The sequence below is a fragment of the Camarhynchus parvulus genome, chromosome 5, assembly GCF_901933205.1.
Source record: "Camarhynchus parvulus chromosome 5, STF_HiC, whole genome shotgun sequence".
Lineage (NCBI taxonomy): Eukaryota > Metazoa > Chordata > Aves > Passeriformes > Thraupidae > Camarhynchus > Camarhynchus parvulus.
This window is the reverse complement of record NC_044575.1, coordinates 20,041,133-20,055,110: the sequence shown is the minus strand read 5'-3', so window position 1 is coordinate 20,055,110 and position 13,978 is coordinate 20,041,133. Positions and strand designations below refer to the sequence as shown.

General features: G+C 35.7%; 1 protein-coding gene across 2 annotated transcripts in view; it reads left to right on the top strand.

The window, feature by feature from the left end:
* The window catches only part of LRRC4C (leucine rich repeat containing 4C), a 204,158-nt gene that overhangs the window by 34,927 nt on the left and 155,253 nt on the right, over window positions 1–13,978 (top strand). The window contains exon 1 of one of the 2 annotated variants that reach the window (XM_030950588.1): window positions 6,038–6,103. The exons of the other annotated variant lie outside the window; for it this stretch is intronic. The gene's annotated coding sequence lies outside the window, so the exon portion shown is untranslated. Of the gene's footprint in view, window positions 1–6,037; window positions 6,104–13,978 lie in introns of those variants that run through there. 2 annotated transcript variants of the gene reach the window in all.

The window sequence follows — 13,978 nt, the reverse complement described above, 5'->3', positions numbered from 1 at the left end:
AGAAAATTCTTGCCATGGTTGTAGAATTCAAATGCTCTTCTGTATTCAGGTTGTATATGTCACACTTGAAGGCATGCTTTCAAAATGGATAAATGATTTCTGAAGGAGTTTACAAGGAAATTACAAGTAAATCAATGATAAGGCTGATTGCAAAGATACATGGGATGGCAAAGCTGCTGTATTTCCTTGCATCTGTCTTGTTCCTTCAGTGCAGAGAAACTGAACTGTAAACAGCAAACACTCTCCACATGGGCCCACATTACTGCTGGTACTCTTGGAATCTAGTCTCAGCATTTGGAAAGTTTCAGAATAAGTCATCATTTCAGATGGGTGAAGTTTATGTAAGTGCAACTCTGTACAGGGCTGTCCTTTTCACTAATGAAATCTGAGTGCTCTACTGAGACAGTGGCCTTTTGTATCTTATTCATCTCCCTGAAAAAACAGGGTAAACTGTCAGAGACCATTTCTGTGTTGTCTTATAAATATACTGAATTGAGGGGGAAAAAGAACAACAGAAATTAAACTGCTTTAATTTAGTTCAGGCAAATAAATACAGATATGCTTGGTAACTTCTTTTATTATCTTACACAAGCTCTCCTATTGGCTTCTCAAAGCCACCAGAATAATCGAAACCCAAAACAATGGGTGGTTTATGCAACAGAAGACTGAAAAAGAGAGTGTAAGGCAGTGAGTTATAGTTTTGAGACCTTTGCTTTTTTTTTTTTTGCCTTCATTTCATTCATGGGTTCAGCAACCACACAATGAATTAGTAGAATAATACAGAATTATTTCACTTAGTTTTCCTGGGGGAGCTAAGTTCATAAAGTGCATGCAGTCTTGGAAGAGACATTTTCATTATATCTCTAAAGTCTCAAGTTGAGCTCTCTGATAATATCTGGTGTGTGGTGGAAATAGTTCACAGAATGCAGTTGTGTTCTTCAGCTTAGGTCATTGAGCAGGTCTGATTTGAGTTCTCACTTTACAACTCTCCCCCTCTAATTATGACTCTGGTACTCTATAATAAAATAATTTCATCATGGCAAAGCGGTGTTTGTTTAACATGAAACTACTTAGAAAAATGTATATTTTAAACTTTTGTATCTTTTCTATTGGTATCTGACCATTTACATGAGGATCTTAGACTAACCTCCCAAAAGGCACTTCCAGGCTTCCCTCTCTCTCTGCTTGTCTTCCTGTCAGAGCTCAATGAGTCCTCATGGACCCTGGCAATTCTTACTGGACATGATGCAATGTTTTAAGTATTTTCATGCTTTGTTCTCTTCTGGTAAAAGTCAGCTTTTTTATTCTGAGTGTTAATGATTTTAAAAGTTTATAGCTTTCTTATTTTTAAACAATTTCCAAAGTTGTGTGTTCTTGTACAGGAAGTCAAACTGTTCTTCTTTTTCCTCCCAAACCCTAGTAAAGCTAAGCTGCAAAGACAAAAGAAACAGATGTATATAATTTTACAGTATCTTCTACTCCCTGTTCCAACCATACATAATATGATTATAAATTTATTGTCACTTTATTTAGTATTACACATAAACTATTTATTTGAGATTCTACACTATTACACATAGCATCTTTACTGCTCTTCTGCTTTATCACAACCTACCATAGTTTGTAAATATATGGAATGTAGGAAGTCATTAATGTGAAAAAGTACACAGCATTTTTGAAGAGTAAAACATGATTAATGCTCCCATTGGCCATGTTGTCACTGACTGCTGAAGCAGACAGTTTAGACTCAAGCAACCTCCCTATATTTGTATTCATTATTGAATGGTTCAGCAGTCACTGGGAATTTGCATGGAGTGAAGTCGGCTAATTTAGTTACATAAATCTTAAAGAAAATCATTAGCCAACATCCTGTCCTCTTATGTTTTAAGGCAAAGCTCAGATAAAAGACAAACATACAAAAAACCTTCATGCTTCCAGCAGTTTGATTCCTCATGGAATCTGATAGAGAATCCTACTCTATTTAGTTAGAATCTTACTGTGAGACAGCATCCAGAATAGCATAATAATAGGGATTGGTGTCTCAAAGAATTGCAGAAGTGGCTATTTTTTTAGTCACTAGGATAAATCTTTTCTAGATGAATAACTAACAGAACATATTCTCGCAGGCTGTCTCAGTCCATTTGCCCAATAGACACAGACATCCTGGATATTGTCAGTCATCAGTTGTACTAGGTGGGCACGTCATCTGGAAGACACAGAACATGTTAAATAAACACTTTAATAAATGCACATTTATTATAATAAAAACACATTTAATAAATGCTTTAATTTCTAAACCCAGGGTCTGATCTTTTCAAAATGCAACTAGTATGGAGCAATATTACAGATGCAGCCCTAGTTCAGTTATTAAGTATAGTGTCTGTACTCTCAAGTGTTAAAAACTCCCTCAAAATCTTGTGCCTATTCATTCTAAGTTTCAAATTAACTTTCAAAGAGCAGTGTTCGTTGGGATTATCTGCAATATGAATGAGTCTAAGAAGTTCATTCTGGTACATCATATGGTGCATGGAAATTTCCTTAGGAAAAACCCCTGGTACTGCTGGTTTCATATGGGCAAGTGGATTGTACTGTTTGTTTTCTTAGGGGTGAGAAGATTGTTCCTAAAAGCAGGAAATTACTCTCATTTTGCTTCTTTGCCAAAACTTGGGTTTTTTTGTTTGCTGAAACTAAATTCTTTACACCAGAAATAATTTTTATTAATTAATCAACTTGAAATAATATATAGAATGGAAAGGAGAAGATTTCTGAAAGTGTTGAAATGTTTTGTTTCAAAATTATTTTCTTACTAAATAGCAGATTTTTAATTTGAAGTACTGGCAAATTTTTTCTCAAAAAAATCAAAACATAAGATCAAGATTGCAAAATGAAATGTTTTAGCTGTCCCCAGCTGAGCCTGTTGAGAAATTCCTGACTGTCTGTTTAAAATTCTTTTGAAGTAAGAAAAGTAATATATTAGCAGAGGGGGAAAAAAAATATCACATCCAGTTCTTGCAGTTCCTCTGTAAGAGGAGGTACTGTTGAGATCCATGGGAAGGAAATAGCCTCCTAACCTGGAAAGTGAAGCAGCTGCCTGTTACAGGTGTGGTACACATCAATGCACTCATTTACATATAGACATGTGACATAATTTAGGCATAGCAGTATTCTGAAGTAAACATTTGAAACAACTTCCAGGTGTTAGTGTAAACACTGATTTGGTATTTCAAGTGCATGACACAGTGTTCTTGTAGGAGATTCTGACAGTGAAAGGGTCTGCACTTTCTACCATATAGAATCTAAATAGAATTGCAAATCAGAATTACTCAGTACGCCTAATTCTGGCCCTCTTAACAAACTGAAAATCAAAATAAAACCAGCCTTTACTTTTTTCACTTTGCTTTCCAGATGCTTCTTGTCCTTTCAGAACTTGAATGTAGGCAAATTCCTATAGAAAATGCTTTCAAATTAAGATCTATTTGTAATCTGAATCAGAAAAATATCTATGTTTTTCAAACATTCCTTGTATATTTTGAAATAAAAATTAACAGCTGACTTTCACGTGAATATATCTCCTCTCCTCCCAAATTAACATAGCGTCCAAATTTTAAAAAAATTACCAGATCTCGCACCGTTATATTTCCTTCTCTTAACAAGAATGTACTGTAATATTTAAAGTCACACATTGTAGAGGAATTGCTTAACATTACTCACCTTGCTTCCTATATTTAATATAATGGCAACATTTGTGTGTTGACTGACCCCAGAGAATTTGCTTCCTGGCTAAACAAGTTGGTACCATTGTACAAGGTAAGCAGAAATAATTCTGCAATAATTTGGACATCTAATTATGGTGTTTAAGTGCAGACTTTGAAGTAAGTAGAAATATTTTTCTTGTCTGATCATCTTTTGATGTTGGCTTAAAATATCTTTCATGAAAACAAACTTCTTTTGAGGAGGCTAGAAACATACTGTTTAATGCTCAGTGAAGCAGAATGGGATCAAAACCTCCTTAAATGCCTCATGATCAGCTGTTAGGAAATTTTAGTAGAACATCATATGTCCAACTGGCTCAAAAAAGTTGCAGCAAACTATTTTTTACTCTGACTTGAGTTTGGATCATAGAATTCCTCAAACGTTGAATTCACTGGTAAACAAGACAGCTTAATTTTATGTTCAAATTTTTGTCAGGAGATTCTCATCTGAGGATGAGACAACCATAGTGAGATGTCCCAGTTGCATGTGTAGCTTTGATAGCATATTTCTTTGGACCGTGGGACAAGAAAGTGCTATTAACATAAATGCTGTGAGATGCTGCATTGGATCTGTTGACTGTGTTGATTGCTGACATCTCATTTTCTCCATCTCTCAGGGGGTGGAGGGGTGGTATATTGAGTGTTGAGCCTTCTTAAAAATAGCTTCTGAAATGATCATTTGCAGCCCAAGTTTTCTGATAGGTGTCATAGTTTGCTGTTGCTAAATTCCAGTGTGACCACTTATTCTAATACTGGATGCTTCATATGCTAACATTCAGAAATCATATATACCACACTTATGCTCTGCTGTTTGATTTAGAATCTTAGAGTTGTAGAATCATAGACTGGTTTAGGTTGGAATGGACCTTTAAAGATCATCTAGATCCCTTCCTGCCATGGGCAGGGACACCTTCTACTCTGCCTAGCTGTGCAAAGCCTCATCCAAATTGTCCTTGAGCATTTCTGGGGATGGAGCATCCACTGCTTCTCTGGGCAAACTGTTCTTGTGCTTCACCACCCTCAGAGTGAAGAATTTCTTCATCATATCTAATCCAAACCCTCCCTCTTTTATTTTAAAGTCGTTCCTTCTTGTCTTAAAACTACATACCCTTGAGAACTGGCCCTGTCCATCTTTCTTGTAGGCTGCTCCCACCATAACTTGTAAATTAAATAATATTATAGAGTACCTTGATGCTGGTTTTTAAAAAAAAACCAACCTTAGAATTAATGCAATTACTGGTGGTATATTTAGCAATGATGTTAGAATGATTGCAGAGAAGGGACTTAGGAAAAGGTGAAGTTCTTTTAAAAACAGAACAGACTGACTTGATAAAAGTTTGTGAGATACAAAATAAATAAGGAATTAAGAAAAGTCAGAAAATAATTGCTTCAAACCAGTGGCCTTCAGGAATATGCTGTAGTTCTCTGAACTGGATCAGATTATCTAACAAATATATTCAATAACTTGTTGTGACTAAAGGTAAGACAGAACGTTTACAAGAAATTTTTTTCTTGAAAAATAGCATTTGGCTTAAATTGAGGAAACACATAAGATGCTGGTAAAAACTGGAAACACAAATAAGCAACTTGTCCCTAGCTTTCACAGAAATCAGAGTCCTGCTTAATTGAAGGTATTGAAATTTAGGCTTCCCATTTTATTACATGGTAAGCTTAGATGAAAGCTTTGGTACACCATCAATTATGGTAACTTTTATGCTTTATTTTAGGTTTTTAAAAAATTTTGACTCTCACTCCAGATTAAGATACAGACTCCAGTAAGTCATATCCATCATATCCTTTATTTCTAAAAGTGATAAATATCCATTCAATTGAAGACCAAATTTGGCCTTCTAGATTTCTCTGTGATGCCCCTGTGAACCACTATGCAAGAGATATTTGTAGTCAGAGGTTTGGCTTCCACTGGAGTCCAGATGAATTTGGTCTGCCATTATTATTTGGAAAAAACAATTTTTGTCCTTCCTATTCTAGTTTATCCATGTAACACTGCTGATAATGATGAGGGAAAGAAAAAAAAATGAGCCACCCTTTTTGTGGCAACCTCATGGCATTATCCCTTCAAGCTGACTTTTAACCTACAGCAGGACAAAAAATATTATATCTGTGCTGGGATTTTGCTGTAGCTATTGATTTTCTGTTTAAAGCTCTTGGTGTTTAATTGTGGCAATATAAAACTCCAAAATAGTTGTATAAGAGTAAGGTTTTGTTCTTGGTGGAATTAATACATTATCTTGATTAATCAAATTTCTTTGTTTTTTCACAGAACATCAGAACACAAGAGAATAGTGTGAAATCTCTTTAGTTCCACAGGCAAGCAAAGAGCTAAATCAGAGGTAATTCCCCAAATGGTATTTAAATGGAGTGAAAAAACAATCTCCCTCTAAAGGTCAAATAGAAAGTGCTGGCTACTTGTTTGCTACCATCTGTAAGTGAGAATTGTTTCATCGGGTTTTCTATATATATTTTGCTGTTGGCCAAGGCATGTGTATATTTTTAGCAATTTGTTTTCTGTCTATAAACTATGTTTACTGAGACATTCATCCCTAAAGAAACAGAAAATCATACAAACAACTTTTTGCAATGACTACCCACATTTCTTGAGGTCTTTATACTGATTTCAAGAGAGCCATCTGAAATGTCCCTTGCTTGAAGAAGTGGCAATCAGATACCCCAGCTGTTAGGTTAATGTCCTCATGATGAACACTGTACTTGTCAACAAGACAATCTGTTATCCCAAGAGATTTACACCTTTTTTTTAAGCTATGAAACAACATTATTGACCGGGATCTTACCTGCTTGGACTCAATTTCATCCTTCTGTGCAAAGTTTGTAAAAGGTTTCAAGCTGTCTTTTGTGTTTTCTATCTTGCATTTGTGTCTTGGAAATGGGAATAGAATTCTATTCCTCCTCCCCAAAGTCAGTGCTATTTTTAATGAGCTCTAATGTGTTTCTTTGAACTTCATCATTACTGCAGATCTATAAATAGTAAAAAATAATTCCAGGACACTGGTGTTTAAGGATTGTGAACTATGAGTAAACCAGGTAACCCAAAACAGCTTTTCTGTGGCAATCTTTCAAAAGAGTGCTTTGTAGTTTCCCCTTGTTAACATGTGCAGTACAGTAGATTATAAGTTTATAATTAGATACAAACGCATCTTATGTCAATAAACCTTTCAAAAAGGCTTTTTTTTTTTTGTTTTGCCCAGGTGAAACAGAAATTGTAAAGCTGTTGCCATTCAGTGTCTTGTACTTGCTTTTCCCTGGCTTGACGTAATTCATGTACTGTAAGGACCCTCTTTGCTATTGCCAGACAAAAATATGTTCATAATTTTTTTTAAGCATTCATGGGTAAGGGCATAAAATTTCTTTAATTCCCCTCACAAATTAAAAAACCCAAACAACACCACTCATTGGCCACATGAAAAAAAACGTCGACTGTTACATCCTCACATGGGATTGCAGGAGTGGGTGTGTTAAGTAGCTGTGTTGAGGAGATGGCACTAGCGACTTGCTTTGAGAATTAAATGGAGCAAAAAAGATACTCAGTATCAGTGGTGTAGAATGTCTGGGCAAGGAATATGGAATAGGACATCAAGAAGGATACACAGCCCACATATGTCAGAGAGGGGTCATGCTGCAGGTTGTTCTAGAGACAATTGTGATCGCATTAACAGTACTGAGCTTGACATTAAATGTCATGTTCAATTCCAGCTTATTGAAGGTGATACCTCTGGCTGTAAATGTGGTGAAAAGGCAGATGAATGTTTTATCTAATAACTACTGGGAGATCTGTGGGAGTTTGGCCAAACACTGATGAAAGGAATAGACAAAAATGCATCTACAATGTTGTGTATAGAGCAGTGCTTTTTCTATGTGAAGATTTAATTTAGTTTCTCTCTCTTTGCCTATATCTTATTATAACAGAAAGGGGTAGGTTTACAACTGTTGTTTCCAATCAAAAGATTTTTTCTATGTCTGTTTCAGCACAATACATGCGTGGTCTGTATCACTGGGCACTGCAGAACCGCTGTGCTAACATAATTTGTCACCTAATATTTTTTCTTTGGCTTATGGGGTTTAGCCACTCCAGATTGTTTAAAAAACATTGCTTTCTTAGATAGTTCCAAGACAAAAATAAGGCTAATAATCTGATTTTCCAATTAACATTGAAATCCTTGTGAATGAATAGTAGATTAGATAACTACATGTACAGCACACATCTCCAACGCGTCCAGAAGTGTCTTAGGAGTTTCTGCTACGAAACTGAACATGTAAAACTCCTGGACAAACACAAGAAATTCTTTGAATTATACTTGGAAAAATTTTGCAATAGAAATAGAAAAACATTTCTGCAAACAAGAGTTATGGGCTAGCCCCAAAGGAGGGTCTTCAGTATCGTTCCATGTTTGATGCCCAACTACTTTTATGACAAACTAAAGCGAGATCATTCACTGTTTCTCTCCAGTTCCTACTGAAACAGGGAATAAGTGGCAGTGTGAGCTGTGAGTATATTCTAAAGCTTCTTCAAAGAACATTTTTGAATAGTAATTTTTTGAGTCTCTGGTGCTAGTAGTCAGGCAGAATTGTTGCATTGCAATTGTCTCTCCCACCTGAGACCCTATTTTGGTCCTAGGCGATCAGGCACCTTCATGAGTGCCTGGGTATGATGTAGAATGAGGCAGTCATCCATCGGCAACTGGAAATTAGGTGCCTCATTATTGCTATTTGCACTGATGGAAAAGTCAAATTTAAAAAAAGGCTGAGGGTGAGAGAGTGGATAAACTAACACCCACTAAGACCCTGTCTTCCTCTACTTCTAAGTCCTGTACAAACAGGTATAAAACAGAAACATGAGATGCACACCTAAATATTGTCATGGTATATTTGCAAGTGACCTCCTGATCAGAGGGGTTTATGAAATTCTTTCAGAGTGGAGCCCTTGCAGGCACTTATGGAATGTTGTAAGTTATCCAGCTCTTCACTATGAGATACAGGAATGAAGAGTATCAAAAATACTTGAGTAGAGTTCACTTTAACAATGAGGAGTCTTGATAGTAAAGATAACCTTGAAATTTCCAGAATAGTGTGATATGGTAAAGATTTACATCTTTAAATGTAAAGAGAGACAGACTATTTACAACAGCATGGAGTGACAGGGCAAGGAGGAATGGTTTTAAGGTGGAAGACAGTAGGTTTAGATTAGATATTAGGAAGAAATTATTTATTGAGGGTGGTGAGGCACTGGAACCAAATACCTTGAGAAGTCGTGAATGCCCCGCTCCTGGGAGTGTTCAAGGCCTGATTGGATGGGACTCTCAGATACCTGGTCTAGTGAAAGGTGTCCCTGGTTATGGGAGGGAAAGAGTTGGAACAAAATGGCCTTTAAGGTCCCTTACAACCCAAGTCATTCTATGACTATGATTCTTGTTTTATTCACACAAATTCCATTCTAGTATTATTCTTCCAATAGCAGATGAATTAATTGTGAATGTCATTAAGATTTATATTTACTCATAGGAATTTTTGTCTGTTATTGTGTTTGTATTGAGAATCAGAATGCTTTGCTGAAGAGTAGTTTGAGTGACTTTTGGAGTTTTTTTTGCCTCAATAAAACTAGCAGTACTATTAACTTGACTGGAAGTGGAATAATGTGAGCTAGGTAAGCCTGTTTTGTGTCACTGCATGCTGAATACCTTTACCTGGAGAATTACTCAAATTTGTAGTCTAGAGAGTCAGTTCTAAACTTGATTAAGTACGTTATTCTTCATTTTATTAGTGTAATGTCCTCATTTCGTGAATATGCATTTTTGCTTAATGTCTATGTAATACACTGCTGATAGTCCTTAATGTGTGATAATATTTTTCAGATTCTAAAGTCTGAACTTTTTTTTTTTTAATTCAGCAAAGTTTAAAAAAAGTTTTTTTCATTTCTTCATAGTGAGAGGAATTGATATTCAGGGATATATCCTTGACATCAATTTTTGGTTACTCAGGCATCTAATTAATAGACTCTAATGCGACCCAAAGTATTAAAATTTGAGTTCTAATGTAGTCCCTGGAATCAGTTAAGTATATCCAAAAGTTGATTTAGAGCATTTAAATTATGTCAGAAGAAAAAATATAATATCTGACTTGCATAAGATGAAATAAATTTATGTGAAGCAACTCACACTTTAAAACTGGGTAGTATTTCACTTATATTCCTAAGCCAATCCTAATGCCAATCTTAAGCAAACAAATATATTGTATTTTGAAGAAGTGATTCTGTTCTTTAGGTTTGAGAATCCAATAAAAAACAATTTCCACAGCAGTTGAAACTATTTGCTTTAAAATTGAGGGTTTTTTTGTATTGTGAAAGCTGTATATGATCTAAATTTTCACATTCCTACATTTCATCTATGGTAAGAGCTTGCTTATATATGATCCACTAGAAAATTTTTTAAAAAGCAAAAATACTGCATTAATCCAAATACATTACCTTCAAGAACAACATCTAGTAAATACAACTACATTAAAAAAAAAACAAACAAAAAAGCAAAACAAAAACCCAAAATATTTTTGTCATGATTGAGAGTTATGATATTAAGTGGAAAAAGGATTTAGGTAGTCTCCAACATCTTTTGCAGGACATTTAATAACCATCAGTGTTTTATTTAAGTATAAAGACCTGAAGGAACCTAAAGAAAAGTATTTTACTATTGAAAATATTTTGCATTTCTGATTGTGCTAAGATTAGAGAGAGATAAAAAAATAAGAACTTTGCTTATAGTATTCTTTATCTTCCATACAAATGGTTTGAAAATCCATACTAGAAAACACAATGTGGACAACTTAAAGTATGATAACAATGATAAAAACATATTATTTAAGATTCTGCATCACAAAAATATATGCATAATCTAGCCAACAGTCACTTTTTGAAACGTTGTACTTCCCAGTAGGTGACAGAAAACAAAAACATCTTGTGACAGAAGGAAATAGAGTATCTAAATAACATAAATTGATAAAGAAAATGCTTCCAAGAAAACACTTCACAATTGCAAAATCAATTATATGCTAACCAAGCACTGTGAAAATGATTTGCACTGAGCTAATATAACGGGAGTAAAGCCATAATTATTTGCATAACAGATACATTTTTGAAATCTGGAGTTTTCTTGGAAATAGTTTTTGGAAATAGCATATTTTTGTGAATAGTCTTATTTTGGATGTGTTTTTCAATTTCATCTCATCTCTACTTGGAAATTTTAATAGATGGATCTATAGCAGGGGAACATCAGTGTTACTGTCATCACAATTGCACCCTCTGACATGAAATATTGAATTAGTTCTGAGATGAAAAAAATTGCCATTATTCTTGCTTTGAACCTAAGGTAAAATAGTCTAAAATACCTTGGAAACGTTGACAGAAAGTGGTGGTGACAAACTTTTGATTTCTGAATCCATTGCAACACTTAAAATCAAATAGATACATGTGACATTGCAGGCTGACAAAAGTAAGCTCGTTGGATTTGTGTTAATTGGAGACCAAGTGAACTCAGCGTGATGTTGAGCCCAAACTGCTGTCAGTGTACGTTGACTCTCAGCAAGGCTTGCTGTCTTAGAATGAGTATCACATTAATTCCATTTTCATAGCTCCTATGTGGGAAGAATGAGACACCTTTTATAATCGTTGGTGTTTCTAGAAAGAGTTTTATAATACTTCTGACATTCATGTGTGAAAAATAATGCCTAGAACAGGGCTGTAAGTGGGAGGAAGGGGGTTGAAGTGAAAGTGTGAACAGTGTTATGCTCTTAGGTCTGATGTCTCACAGATGATGCAGCCTCTGTGAAAAGGCAGGATACTCCAGGTCAGACAGCACACCTGGTCTAACCTACCCCAGAGTTCCTTCAGGGAGAAAAGGGATGTCTTGACATTAGTGGGTTCACATGATCATACTCAAAACAATAGTTTTATTGTTGGTCTTTTTTTGTTTTTTAAGATGGAAGAGTTATGATTGCTGCTCATCAATCCAATTCATATTCTCAATATATAGAAGCAAAAACCTTTTTTGCCTACAGCTATGTCTGTGAATCATTCATATTTGGTGGTTAACCTTTGTCTCTAGTTGTACTTCTTCCTAAAATGGTGATCGTGAGACTTGGCAATATTTTTTGACTGTAGCACATTGGAAAATTATAATGCTTCTGACTTCTAACATGTTTTAATGTAGTCTGAGATGCTTGCCTACCACCATGTCAGCCTCCAGCTGAGTCACTGAACAGAATGATCTAAGATTCCATGACTTCTTCACAAGCTTCCAGTCACTTACATTTACAAGACGGTTTGTAGTGAAATCAAGAATCCCTGGATGTCTTGATTTAGATTTTAAGTGCTTGGTACTTAACTGTCATCATTTCCTTAAATAACAAGCCTTGACAGCTCTGGAAATCAGGCTACATACATGTAGGTATCTGAGTGTTTATATAGCCTGAATTCTAGGTAGAGGTGGGACTGAGATTAATCTTTTTAATCTAAATTGGTAAACACTGAGAGGTACCTACAGATGTGGTGATTACCCATCACTTCTAAAATGAAAATGTTTTGTTAAAATGAAAACTGGAACTGAAATAGAACTGTAGTGCAAATACTCTGGCTGAGACACATCAAGATATTTTGTCCAAGATGCCATGGTACATAATGATAGCAGTAACACCTCCTCATATAGTCTTTGCTCATGTGGCCAGCACTTTCATATCTGTATGTTAAATCTTTGTCAGTAGATCTTGTCAGGGAAGGGCTCATAAGAATTACCTCCTCCCCACCTCCCCTGTTGATGGCTAAATCAATTAACGAAGTAATTGTGTGAGGATTGAGAAGTATTCTCAATTAATGATTTAAAGATTTTTTTCTTTGTTTCTTTGCTCTGGTTTGAGCAGCATCTTGTTCTGTAAAACGTATGTGTTTGGAAGGAGGTGATATGAAAGTAAACAGTCTCTCTAGGAAACATTCAGGTGAAATAAATTTCATTTTTTCAAGCAAAACAGTTGTGCAAAAATATTGCAGACCATATGAGACTGAGGAAGAAATCATGTCATTTAGTAAGAAATTACTACAAAGATTACAGAAAAAAGGCAGAAGAATTTTACCTCCTGATGAAATATAAGGAATTATTTAGGATAGGCTGAATGCTTTATCAGTGTGCAAATTTGTCAAAGATATGAATAGATTCATTGGAAGTATGTGTGAATCTTTGAGGGTTTGGAAGAACTGTCTATCTTTGGTAATATTTTGTTAACCTTTCTGCAGTGTTGATGTCATTCCCACAATATGTTTGCTCCTGGTGCACACATGAAACTGTTACATGACTAAGAACCCGGACACTGATTCCACTTGGTTCAGTGTGTTCAGGGAGGGGGTGGGGGAGAGAGGTTCTGTATTTCCTACAGAACCTCAGCAGCGTGACTTTTAAAACATTATACAATGCAACTTGTCAACATATACAGGAAATATATACCATGTTTATAGGAATAATACTACTAAAATCAACACTGCTGCATAATCTGAGTTCCAGACTTTTCTTAGAACTAAAATCTGTCCTTTCAGACAGACTATCCTTAAGACTGAAATTAGATTACTTCAAAACTGCTCATTAATTGTATTTGGGGACCTAAGAATTCTTTTAGAAATCAGTGTAAGAAAGATCTTTGATGAGTAGGAGCAGTATTTTTTTTATCCTGAATTTACTGCTGCAAAAGCAGAGGTATTTGCTAGAGAATGCACAGCATTGGATTTGTATACTTTGGGGTGAGCATTTGGAATAGTCACTGTTACTTCTTTTAAATACAAACATGTATATGCCAGATCAGCCCTGTAAGTTTTTCCTGGGTGAGCAATGCTGGCAGGTGACTGCTTTGCTCTTCAGGCTGCACTCTGGGCCTCCCTTTGCAACCCATTCATGCATTCTGTGATGTCTCTGCTATGTTTAAGCATGATGCTGGATCAGAGCTTCAGCGCAGTGCCAGCACTCTGTTCAGCAGAGCACAGTGAAATGCTCTGCTGTAGAGCATGCTGAGAGGAAGAGAGGTGTGGTGAACACAGTAACAAGAATATTATTCTTTGATTCTGTTTACCAGGTGAAGCCTCACCTGCGCTGAATGACTTGGCAGCAGTACATCTGTGTACCCTCCTGAGATGCAGCCATGAGCACTTTACCAAAGTTCAAATC